The following is a 15,000-nucleotide window of genomic DNA, read 5'->3' on the forward strand; positions in this document are numbered from 1 at the left end:
CACACACACACACACACACACACACACACACACACACACACACACACACACACACACACACACACACACACACACACACACACACACACACACACACACACACATTCAGGGAAATTAAGGTGAGGTTTTTACAGTGGAAATGGCTGTATTATCTAACTATTGTAAACCAAACCTACAACGACGTCAGGGGCTGATTTCCCTGGAAGACTGTTGTGTCATTGTTCTGGGAAGTTCCTTCAGCTTGATATTACTGTGGTTGTGTACGTTAAGCCACATAGTTCTAGTCAACCAATACCAACAGCTGCCTGTCAGTCTCACCTTTCTGCTGTCACATTCATTCAAACCAATTCTGTGATCTGTGGTTAAGATCAGTCGATTAGTTATGTGGAATTTTCCGCTTAGGGTTTTATTCCAACGGAACCTGACCATCAACCGTGGGTTCTACCGCAGAATTAGAACGCGTTCTAATTCTACGGTTTCCACGGTGAATTGTGTTCCACTGGAACCCAACACTGCAGAATCCTAGAGATTTAGATTGTTTCTTAGCCAGTCACATAACCTTCCATACCGCTCTGACTTCCCTATAGGGTTGTGTTCTGAGCCCAACTGCCAACCTGTTATACAATCAGCTTCTATACGACAGTGGAAATATACATCATTCTATATGACAGTTTAACTATTAGACGATCCATTCCTTAGGGTGCCTCCCGAATACTATTCTATTCCCTACATAGCACACTGCTTTTAACCAGAACCCTATGGACTGTAGAATGTGTAGGATACCATTAGGGACTCTTGTTAGCAGATCTACCTGTTGAGACAGACAAGTTATATAGAAGTGTCAAAGTGCTGAGTGTTGTAACCCTGCCCTGCCTCAGACTGAAACAGGAGGAGGAAGAGGAGGGTAGACCTTCCACTATCACGGCACGTAAAAGTGATACATTTCATATCGTCTTTAAGTGATACTGACTGTAGTTTGTGCAATATTGCTATGTGTGTGTTCTGCCTGCCGTAAACGACTGTATTGCCAAAGTGCTTTCTGAACCAATGGAAACGATGGGTGTTGTAGTGCCAGTTTACTGTGTAATTAATAATACTGTATGATTCTATGCTTTCTGAACCAATGGAAACGGTGGGTGTTGTAGTGCCAGTTTACTGTGTAATTAATAATACTGTATGATTCCGGAGGTTCTAAAGGTTCCCGATGATGGATTCTAGTGTTCTGTATTCTATGATTTTTTAAAACTACTACTGTCTCCTTGTACATATTGACTGTGACATTTTGACACACCGTTGATTCACCAGACCGTATTGGACGAGCAAATGCTTCCACTTTACACATAGAATGTGTTTCATATCTGTCAACACTTGCATGCAAGACTGTTTTAATACTGTTTTAATACTGTTTTAATACCGATTTTAATACAAACATTTAAAAACTTTTGAACTTTTTGAAAATATGAAATGTCTTCGTAAGTCTTTTAAAAAACATTTTTTTTTCTGTTGTTGAAATGAACGGACTTGATTCAAGGTTCTGTTGTATTAAATAGCTTTTTGCTTTTGAGTGTCGAGATTTTTACGATGACTTGTAAAATATTTTAAATATTTTATACTAAATCCATGAAGTCTCTGTCTGATCCTTTTACTGCACCTGCTGCCCTGTCTGGGGGCATGCCCATAGTGTGTGTGTGTGTGTGTGTGTGTGTGTGTGTGTGTGTGTGTGTGTGTGTGTGTGTGTGTGTGTGTGTTCACGATACTCAAATATTTTGCCAATAGAAACCAGATGATCAAATGTATACATTGCAAACCATCAAACCATTTATTGATCAAATATTACATTAATAAGTCCTAAACAAAGACCTGGGTCTCTTCATCAACAGAAGAATGTGATCTCCCTCTCAGCAAGATGGGAAACAGTCCTGCCCCCAAACCATCCCTACACACACACCCTCACATACCATACACACACACACACACCCTCACATACCATACACACACACACACACACACACACACACACACACACACACACACACACACACACACACACACACACACACACACACACACACACACACACACACACACACACACACACCCTCACATACCATACACACAGACACACACCCTCACATACCATACACACACACACACACCCTCACATACCATACACACAGACACACACACCCTCACATACCATACACACACACACACACCCTCACATACCAGACACACACACACACACACACACACTCACATACCATACACACACACACACACACTCACATACCATACACACACACACACACACCCTCACATACCATACACACACACACACCCTCACATACCATACACACACACACACCCTCACATACCATACACACACACACACCCTCACATACCATACACACACACACACACACCCTCACATACCATACACACACACACACACACCCTCACATACCATACACACACACACTCTACACATACCATACACACACACACACACTCTACACATACCATACACACACACTCTACACATACCATACACACACACTCTACACATACCATACACACACTCTACACATACCATACACACACACTCTACACATACCATACACACACACTCTACACATACCATACACACACTCTACACATACCATACACACACACTCTACACATACCATACACATACCATACACACACATACATACACACACACTCTACACATACCACACACACACACTCTACACATACCATACACACACACTCTACACATACCATACACACACACTCTACACATACCATACACACACACTCTACACATACCATACACACACACTCTACACATACCATACACACACACTCTACACATACCATACACACACACTCTACACATACCATACACACACACTCTACACATACCATACACACACACTCTACACATACCATACACACACACTCTACACATACCATACACACACACTCTACACATACCATACACACACACTCTACACATACCATACACTCTACACACACCCTACACATACCATACACACACACTCTACACATACCATACACACACACTCTACACATACTACCATACATACACACACACACACTCTACACATACCATACACACACACTCTACACATACCATACACACACTCTACACATACCACACACACTCTACACATACCATACACACACACTCTACACATACCATACACACACACTCTACACATACCATACACACACACTCATACACATACCATACACACACACTCTACACATACCATACACACACACTCTACACATACCATACACACACACTCTACACATACCACACACACACTCTACACATACCATACACACACACTCTACACATACCATACACACACACTCTACACATACCATACACACACACTCTACACATACCATACACACACACCCTACACATACCATACACACACACTCTACACATACCATACACACACACCCTACACATACCATACACACACACTCTACACATACCATACACACACACTCTACACATACCATACACACACACTACACACACACTCTACACATACCATACACACACACTCTACACATACCATACACACTCTACACACACCATACACATACACATACCATACACACACACTCTACACATACCATACACACACACTCTACACATACCATACACACACACTACCTACACATACCATACACACACACTCTACACATACCATACACACACACTCTACACATACCATACACACACACTCTACACATACCATACACACACACTCTACACATACCATACACACACACTCTACACATACCATACACACACACTCTACACATACCATACACACACACACACTCTACACATACCACACACACACACTCTACACATACCATACACACACACTCTACACATACCACACACACACACACTCTACACATACCATACACACACACCCTACACATACCACACACACACACTCTACACATACCATACTGTGACGACCCTCCCACTCTGTCTGCCGTATTCTGTCTTTGTTCTTGTTTTCTTATTAGGATGCCGGTGGGCGGAGTTGAGAGGGTCGTCAGCTACATGGGAAACACCTGGGCCAGGTGTCTCCCAGGATAAATAGACCTCTTCAACATTCATGGAGGAGACTCTCTCCATGCAGACACCCGTTGTAGATTGTGTTGTGGTTCTTGGTGGCTGTTTGTTTGTTTGCTTTGGCACCTTTCATCACCCTGCATTATCACATTCATGCATGCAAAACACTCACTTACACTACTGATTACTGATTACACACACCATTGTATATTACACTTAGGTACTTATTTAATAAATATAGATTTTGCTACTCCTTATCTCCACGTTGTCTCCCTTTGTTACGGGCTTTGAGCCGGTTCGTGACAAGTGGGGGCTCATCCGGGATCTTTGAACTATTGGTTTGGGAGACCGTGGAGGTACGTGTTTGGATTGAATATTGTGTTTGAGTGTGATCGGCCCAGTATTGGTTGCCTTTGTTGTTTGGTTTGTGTGCTGCGTTGGAGAGAGTATAATGGTTAGTTTCCAGGCCCTGCCTAGCCTGAACTCTTGTTCTACTTTCTGTTGGGACGTCAGTCTGAAGTGAGTAATCTGCTGTGTACCTCGGTGGGAGATTTGGGTAGGGTAGTGGAACTTGCTACCCGGAGCTATAGCCTTTTTCCCCTGATAGGTTTAGCGACGTGTTTCATTTTTTGGAATATGTTGGGCATGGTTAATGTTTGTTATTTTTGTGTGGTGTCTGTGGACTGAGCAGTTGTCTCGGGGCACATCCGTGGCTTGGTGGAATTTGCCAGCATGCTGGGGAGTTCTATTTCCTTGCCAGCGGGCTACAGTGCGTAAATTCCCACCGCAAATCTGCACGAAGACTAGGGTTGAGTTATTGTAGGTTTTGGGGAAGCTCCATATCTCATCTCTCTTCTGTGGTGCTCAGGGTGATTGTCAATTCTCGGGTTGTGTTCTGGTGTGCTCAGCAGAAGGGAAGAGCGAGAATTGTTTTTTGTGTGATTATGGCGTCTTATGTAGATAAGTTCATTCGCTCTCCATCAGAGGAATTGTTAGATTTAGGTACTAAAGAACAGCTGTTGAAGGTCGCGGAACACTACAAGGTTGAGATTAGTGATAAACGTCTAAAGAATTCTATTAGGTTGATATTGAAAGCCAATCTGATGGAGATTGGTATTCTTGAAGTTACCACCGGGCCAGCCTCTGCTGAGGATTTGTTGTCTCCCCATAACGTTACAATGGCCATTCCATCGGTTAGTCCTAGTAGCCTTCTTTTTGAACAGCAGAAAGAACTGCTTTTGTTACAGCTAGAGCATGATCGTGAGAAGCTAGAGCATGATCGTGAGAAGCTAGAGCATGATCGTGTGAAATATGAAAAGGAATTGGCATTTAAACAAGATATGGAGCGTGCTAAAATCAAGTTGCAACAAGAACGTATAGAGTTGGTTAGGGAAGGAAAGATCTCAGGGGAGAGTTTGTTTTGGGAAGGTGACCCAGATTTACCTAGGGGTAGTTCCGCTTTTGGTCGTGCCCCAGAGACATTTGATATTGTTGGGAACTTGCGGTTATTGCCTCGGTTTAATGAAAGGGACCCCGAGACATTCTTTTCGTTGTTTGAGCGGGTTGCTGACGCTAGGAGTTGGCCTGATTCTGACCGCACTTTAATGTTGCAGTGTGTGCTGACTGGTAAAGCGCAGGAAGCATATTCAGCTCTTAGTGTACACGACAGTGCCATGTAAATCTGTTAAAACCCTATTATGCACGTTCCTCTGAGACTGAACAGTGGGATTCTACAGAGGACGGTAAACCTGTTCTTTTGGCTGATACCGTTGTTTCCTTGGGTTCTTGTCGTGCTAGATCTGTGCATGAGGAGGAAGATGTTCCTGGTCCTGACGATTGTATATTGCAGGGTAGATTGAAAAATTCAGAAACACTGGATATTTTAGACAGTCTTCTCACTCACCTACCTGTTGATGAGCGGAAAGAGATGGTTGGTCTGATTCAGAGATTTCCAGGTTTATTTTCTGATACACCTACACGTACAAACTTAATAGAACATGATATTGACATTGGAGGTGCTGACCCCATTCGTCAGCGGTTCTATAGAGTTTCTTCAGAGAAACTACGTTGTCTGGATGCTGAGGTCAAGTACATGCTGGAGAGTAAGATAGCAGAGCCTTCTTTCTCCAGTTGGGCTTCTCCCTGTATCTTGGTCAGTAAACCGGATGGAACAAACCGTTTTTGTACGGACTACCGTAAGGTAAACAGTGTCACAAAGCCAGATTCATTTCCTCTTCCTCGGATGGAGGACTGTGTTGATCAAGTCGGTGCAGCTAAGTTTGTGAGCAAATTTGACCTGTTAAAAGGCTATTGGCAGGTGCCACTGACGAGTAGGGCACGTGAAATCTCTGCCTTTATTACACCCTTTGGTCTGTACTCGTATTCAGTTATGAGTTTCGGTCTGCGCAATGCACCTGCCACTTTTCAGCGACTTATGAACAGGGTTGTCGCCGGTCTGACCGGGTGCGCTGTTTATTTGGACGATGTAGTGATCTATGCAGATACTTGGGAAGAACATCTGTCCCGTATTCAAGCCTTGTTTGAACGTCTGGCTGCAGGTCGCCTCACAATCAATCTGGCAAAATGTGAGTTTGCTCAGGCGACCGTTACATACCTTGGAAAAGTGGTTGGGCAGGGTGAAGTGCGTCCTGTTCGGGCTAAAGTGGTGGCTATTGATGCTTTTCCACCACCAACTACTAAAAAGGAACTGATGCGTTTCTTGGGCATGATTGGTTATTACCGTAGTTTTTGTAATAACTTCTCTACTGTGGTCGCTCCCTTGACAGATATGCTGAAAGCTAAGGCTGTTTACGTTTGGTCTACTCGTTGTCAACACGCTTTTGAAGATTCAAAGAGGTTGCTTACCTCAACTCCAGTGCTGGCTGCTCCTCGCATGGATTTGTCATTTACCTTGCAGGTGGATGCTAGTCATGTGGGGGCAGGTGCAGTTTTGCTGCAAGCAGATGTGTCTGGGATTGAGAAGCCTGTTAGTTTCTTTTCTAAAAAGTTTAACGATTATCAGTTGAACTATTCGGTTATTGAAAAGGAAGCGCTAGCACTCATTTGGGCGCTACAACACTTCGAAGTGTATGTCGGGTCGGGGTAGTACCTATTGTGGTCTACACCGACCATAACCCCCTCACTTTTTTGAGGTCCATGATGTGTCCAAACCAGAGGATAATGCGATGGTGTTTATTTTTACAATCATTCCATCTCGATGTGAGGCACATCCGGGGGACTGAAAACGTGATTGCTGATGCGCTCTCTCGTGCGCCCTGTTCCTAATGTTTACGTGACTAACCATTGTTTCGTATTGTCATGTTTCTCTGTCCTGTCTGCTCCCTCCTGGTCTTGTTTTCTTTCCTCTTAAATGTTGCTTCCTGTGCGAAGGTTGCTGAGGTCTGGGGAGGAGGTTGGCTGGGGCAAATTGTAAGTGTGAACACGTAAACCCTCATCAATTTGGGGCACAGAGGCCTGTGTCAATTTGGGGCGCAGAGGCCTGTGTCAATTTGGGACGCAGAGGCCTGTGTCAATTTGGGACGCAGAGGCCTGTGTCAATTTGGGACGCAGAGGCCTGTGTCAATTTGGGACGCAGAGGCCTGTGTCAATTTGGGACAGAGGCCTGTGTCAATTTGGGACGCGGGAGGCTGGTATGTTGTTCCGGGGTCCTTGTTGGTCCCCGGTTTTATGGGGGAATGTGACGACCCTCCCACTCTGTCTGCCGTATTCTGTCTTTGTTCTTGTTTTCTTATTAGGATGCCGGTGGGCGGAGTTGAGAGGGTCGTCAGCTACATGGGAAACACCTGGGCCAGGTGTCTCCCAGGATAAATAGACCTCTTCAACATTCATGGAGGAGACTCTCTCCATGCAGACACCCGTTGTAGATTGTGTTGTGGTTCTTGGTGGCTGTTTGTTTGTTTGCTTTGGCACCTTTCATCACCCTGCATTATCACATTCATGCATGCAAAACACTCACTTACACTACTGATTACTGATTACACACACCATTGTATATTGTCACGAACCGGCTCAAAGCCCGTAACAAAGGGAGACAACGTGGAGATAAGGAGTAGCAAAATCTATATTTATTAAATAAGTAACTAAGTATAATATACAATGGTGTGTGTAATCAGTAATCAGTAGTGTAAGTGAGTGTTTTGCATGCATGAATGTGATAATGCAGGGTGATGAAAGGTGCCAAAGCAAACAAACAAAAGGCCACCAAGAACCACAACAGAATCTACAACAGGTGTCTGCATGGAGAGAGTCTCCTCCATGAATGTGGAAGAGGTCTATTTATCCTGGGAGACACACACACCCTACACATACCACACACACACACTCTACACATACCACACACACACACTCTACACATACCACACACACACACTCTACACATACCACACACACACACTCTACACATACCACACACACACACTCTACACATACCACACACACACACTCTACACATACCACACACACACACTCTACACATACCACACACACACACTCTACACATACCACACACACACACTCTACACATACCACACACACACACTCTACACATACCACACACACACACTCTACACATACCACACACACACACTCTACACATACCACACACACACACTCTACACATACCACACACACACACTCTACACATACCACACACACACACTCTACACATACCACACACACACACTCTACACATACCACACACACACACTCTACACATACCACACACACACACTCTACACATACCATACACACACACTCTACACATACCATACACACACACTCTACACATACCATACACACACACTCTACACATACCATACACACACACTCTACACATACCATACACACACTCTACACATACCATACACACACACACTCTACACATGGTGTATCCATTTCAGCTGTGGTAGTAGTGCTGAACACCAAACACGACAGCTGAATGACCCCGTCGTACCTCACACGATCACGCACCCACACAATTCACACACACACACACACGCACCCACACAATTCACACACACACACACCACACACACACACACACACCCACACAATTCACACACGCACACACGCACACACACACCCACACACACACACACACACCCACACAATTCACACACGCACACACGCACACACGCACCCACACAATTCACACACGCACACACGCACACACGCACCCACACAATTCACACACACACACACACACACACACGCACCCACACAATCCACACACACACACACACACGCACCCACACAATTCACACACGCACACACGCACACACACACCCACACACACACACACACACCCACACAATTCACACACGCACACACGCACACACACACCCACACACACACACACACACCCACACAATTCACACACGCACACACGCACACACGCACCCACACAATTCACACACACACACACACACACACACGCACCCACACAATTCACACACACACACACACACACACACACGCACCCACACAACACACACACACACACACACGCACCCACACAATTCACACACACACACACACACACACACGCACACACGCACACACGCACCCACACAATTCACACACACACACACACACACTGTTAATCCACTCAACTACGGTACCCGGGTCTCGTCCGTAAACCGTTCTCCGTGACACCGCCCTCTGACCAGACAAAGAACAGGGGTCCTTAAAGCTCTGTGAGACAGACACGTCATGCACAACAAAAAGGCTCCCTGGGGGGGGGGGGGGTGAAGTGTATTAGGGCCTTTGTTTACCAGAAACAGGGCATAAGTCCAAAGTAGCACCCTATCGCACTACATTTTCTACAGAGCTCTGTGGGCCACGGTCAAAAGTAGGGTGCAATTTGGAACGCAGTGTGGGCAGTTAGAGCCAAATCCCCCCCCCCTCCCCTGTAGCACCAGCGAGACAAACAGACTATGACACAGACCCCTCTAGCTTAACCACGGACCGGAGAGAAAGGGTGATACACACCAGAGGCCAGCTGGAACAATAACTCCTGTCTACAAGCCTGAAAGTGTACATCCATGTCTACTGTATATGGGTCTTTCCAGAAACTAGGGTACCGGTACCTACACTGGACAACTTGTTACAGCTGTTGATAAATCATTGATAATAATCTGCCAATTTCTTTTAATGTCATTACATTAAGATATAAAGAGGGGAATTATAATTATTATAATTTTTTTATTTTATTATTATAATCAATATATTCAATAAAATTCACAAGTTGAATTTAAAAAGTATGTTTAACCCTTTATTGTGGTTGGTGGATTGATGGATTTGCATTTATGTATTTATGTAAGTTTGTAGTTATATAAAGTGTTAATCAGTTGAACCCTGTAATAACCGTGGATCTAGTTGTTTGTTTGTAAAGATATCTCCCAAATGAAATGTAAATGTAACATTGTGTTGTATCATGTTAAGCAGTGAAAAATGTTTTCATTGGCACACAAATACAAAATAATCATAATTGCAATTAAAAAAAAAAAATTGAATGCTTCTAAACCGAAAGAGTCACCTTACCTTGATATTTTACAAACCTGAATCGATAATTAATCATGAATAATTATGCATAATACTTGCTGGAATGCGCATTTGGTGAAAAGCTGTTGAATTACTCCATGATATTTTCACAGTTCACAAATCATCATTTGATCCCAGGAAGGAATTTTCTGAATGACAGTCAAGTGTTCATCCGCTGTTGTGATAGCAACAAGTGTTTGAGAGAAACGTTCCAGAATATTTTGATGTCTCATTTGTAACGCCGGTGAAGACAGTTTTTTATTAAAATTGTATTTTAAATGTAACCGTTATTTAACTAGACAAGTCAGTGAAGAACAAATTGTTATTTACAATGACGGCCTAGGGACAGTGGGTTAACTGCCCTGTTCGGGGGGCAGAACCGATGACTGCCTACACCGGCCAAACCCAAACAACGCTGGGCCAATTGTGTGCTGCCATATGGGACTCCCAATCACAGCCGGGTTGTGATACAGCCTGGAATCAAACCGGGGTGTCTGTAGTGACGCCTCTAGACCTGAGATGCAGTGCCTTAGACCGCTGTGATACAGCCTGGATTTGAACCAGGGTGTCTGTAGTGACTCCTCTAGCACTGAGATGCCTTAGACCGCTGCACCACTTGGGAGAGAGAACAGTCTATGACTATGGTGGCTGGAGTCTTTGACAAGTTTTAGAGCCTTCCTCTGACACCGCCTGGTATAGAGGTCCTGGATGGCAGGAAGCTTGGCCCCAGTGATGTACTGGGGCGTTCGCACTACCCTCTGTAGTGCCTTGTGGTCGGAGGCCAAGCAGTTGCCATACCAGGCAGTGATGCAACCAGTCAGGATGCTCTCGATGGTGCAGATGTGAAACCTTTTGAGGATCTGAGGACTCATGCCAAATCTTTTCAGTCTCCTGAGGGGGAATAGTTTTTGTCGTGCCCTCTTCAGGACTGTCTTGGTGTCCTTGGACCATGTTAGTTTGTTGGTGACACCAAGGAACTTGAAGCTCTCAAAATGCTCCACTGCAGCCCCGTCTATGAGAATGGGGGCGTGCCTGGTCCTCTTTTTCCTGTAGTCCACAATCATCTCCTTTGTCTTGATCACATTGAGGGAGAGGTTGTTGTCCTGGCACCACACGACCAATTCTCTGACCTCCTCAATATATTCTGTCTCGTTGTTGACGGTGATCAGACCTACCACTCTTGTGTCATCGGCAAACTTAATGATGGTGTTGGAGTCATGCCTGGCCATGCAGTCATGAGTGAACAGGGAGTACAGGAGGGGACTGAGCACGCACCCTGAGGGGCCCCAGTGTTGAGGATCAGCGTGGAAGTTGTGTTGTTACCTACCCTTACCACCTGGAGGCGGCCCGTCAGGAAGTCCAGAATCCAGTTGCAGAGCGAGGTGTTTAGTCCCAGGGTCCTTAGCTTAGTGATGAGCTTTGAGAGCACTATGTTTATTGAATGCTGAGCTGTAGTCAGTGAATAACATTCTTACATAAGTGTTCCTTTTGTCCAGGTGGGAAAGGGGAGTGTGGAGTGCAATAGAGATTGCATCATCTGTGGATCTGTTGGGGCAGTATGCAAATTGGAGTGGGTCTAGGGTTTCTGGGATAATGGTGTTGATGTGAGCCATGGTCAACCTTTCCAAGCACTTCATGGCTACAGACGTGAGTGCTACTGGTTGGTAGTCATTTAGGCAGGTTACCTTAGTGTTCTTGGGCACAGTGACTATGGTGATCTGCTTAAAACATGTAAGTATTACAGACTCGGACAGGGAGAGGTTGAAAATGTCATTGAAGACACTTGCCAGTTGGTCAAAGCATGCTCGCAGTACACAAGCCCGGCGACCTTGTGAATGTTGACCTGTTTAAAGGTCTTACTCACATCGGCTGCGGAGAGTGTGATCACACAGTCTTCCAGAACAGCTGGCGCTCACATGCATGTTTCAGTGTTATTTGCCTCGAAGCGAGCATAGAAGTAGTATAGCTCGTCTGGTAGGCTCGTGTCACTGGGCAGCTCTCGGCTGTGCTTCCCTTTGTATTCTGTAATGGTTTGCAAGCCCTGCCACATCCAACGAGCGTCGTACAATTGTTGTACAATTCGATCTTAGTCCCGTATTGACGCTTTGCCTGTTTGATGGTTCGTCGGAGGGTATAGCTGGATTTCATATTAGCTTCCAGGTTAGAGTCCCACTCCTTGAAAGCGGCAGCTCTAGCCTTTATCTCGGTGTGGATATTGCCTGTAGTCCATGGCTTCTGGTTGGGGTATGTACGTACGGTCACTGATGGGAAAAAAACGTCATCAATGCACTTATTTTTTGCCTCTAGATGCACATTTAACATGCTGATAGAAATTTGGTAAAACGGATTTAAGTTTCCCTGTATTAAAGTCCCTGGCTACTAGGAGTGCCGCCTCTGGGTGAGTGTTTTCTTGTTTGCTTATGGCAGAATACAGCTCATTCAATGCTGTCTTAGTGCCAGCATCTGACTGTGGTGGTATGTAAACAGCTACGACAAATACAGATGAAAACTCTATAGGTAGATAGTGGGGTCTACAGCTTATCATGAGATACTCTACCTCAGGCGAGCAATTGATTGAGACAACCTTAGATATCGTGCACCAGCTGTTATTTACAAAAATACATAGTCCTCCACATACTTTATAATGCTGTATATTACTGTATATCTCTAATACTGTGTAATACTTTATAATACTGTATATTACTGTATAATACTGTATATCACTGTATATTACTGTATATTACTGTATAACTCTAATACTGTATAATACTTTATAATACTGTATTATACTGTATATTACTGGGTATTACTGTATAGTAGTGTATATCACTGTATATTACTGTATATTACTGTATAACTCTAATACAGTATAATACTTTATGATACTGTATATTACTATATTACTGTATAATACTTTATAATACTGTATATTCCTATATTACTGTATAATACTGTATATTACTGTATAACTCTAATACTGTATATTACTTTACAATACTGTATATTACTATATTACTGAATATTACTTTATAATACTGTATATTCCTATATTACTGTATAATACTGTATATCACTGTATAAATCTAATACTGTATATTACTTTATAATACTGTATATTACTGTATAACTCTAACACTGTATATTACTGTATAATACTGTATATTACTGTATAACTCTAACACTGTATATTACTTTATAATACTGTATATCACTGTATAACTCTAACACTGTATATTACTGTATAATACTGTATATTCCTATATTACTGTATAATACTGTATATTACTGTATAACTCTAATACTGTATATTACTGTATAATACTGTATATTCCTATATTACTGTATAATACTGTATATCACTGTATAACTCTAATACTGTATATTACTTTATAATACTGTATATTCCTATGTTACTGTATAATACTTTATATTAATGTATAACTCTAATACTGTATATTACTGTATAATACTTTATATTACTATATTACTGTATAATACTGTATATTCCTATATTACTGTATAATACTGTATATCACTGTATAACTCTAACACTGTATATTACTTTATAATACTGTATATTACTATATTACTGTATATTACTGTATAACTCTAATACTGTATATTACTTTATAATACTGTATATTACTACATTACTGTATAATACTGTATATCACTGTATAAATCGAATACTGTATATTACTTTATAATACTGTATATTACTTTATAATACTGTATATTACTATATTACTGTATAATACTGTATATTACTATATTACTGTATAATACTGTATATTACTATATTACTGTATAATACTGTATATTACTATATTACTGTACATTAATGTATAACTCTAACACTGTATATTACTGTATAATACTGTATATTACTGTATAACTCTAATACTGTATATTACTGTCACGCCTTGGTCTTAGTATTTTTGTGTTTTCTTTTTTATTTGGTCAGGCCAGGGTGTGACATGGGTTTATGTTGTTGTATTTCGTATTGGGGTTTTGTAGTATTTGGGATCGCGGCTGAGTAGGGTTGTTGTATAGGCTTGGCTGCCTGAGGCGGTTCTCAATCAGAGTCAGGTGATTCTCGTTGTCTCTGATTGGGAACCGTATTTAGGTAGCCGGGGTTTCACTGTGTATTTCGTGAGTGATTGTTCCTGTCTCTGTGTAGTTTCACCAGATAGGCTGTAATTAGTTTTAACGTTCAGTTTGTTGTTTTGTATTTTGTAATAGTTATTTCATGTATCGAGATCCTTCATTAAAGATCATGAGTAACCACCACGCTGCATTTCGGT

General features: G+C 42.7%; 1 protein-coding gene across 1 annotated transcript in view; it reads left to right on the forward strand.

Annotated features, from left to right (window-relative positions):
• hunk (hormonally up-regulated Neu-associated kinase) overlaps nt 1-172 on the forward strand; it is a 32,890-nt gene extending 32,718 nt beyond the window's left edge. Inside the window, exon 10 of the mRNA XM_046317100.1 lies at nt 1-172. This exon is cut by the window's left edge and continues 1,328 nt beyond it. The gene's annotated coding sequence lies outside the window, so the exon portion shown is untranslated.
• Nucleotides 173-15,000: the final 14,828 nt, after the last annotated feature.

Source organism: Oncorhynchus gorbuscha, linkage group LG20, assembly GCF_021184085.1.
Source record: "Oncorhynchus gorbuscha isolate QuinsamMale2020 ecotype Even-year linkage group LG20, OgorEven_v1.0, whole genome shotgun sequence".
NCBI classification, from domain to species: domain Eukaryota; kingdom Metazoa; phylum Chordata; class Actinopteri; order Salmoniformes; family Salmonidae; genus Oncorhynchus; species Oncorhynchus gorbuscha.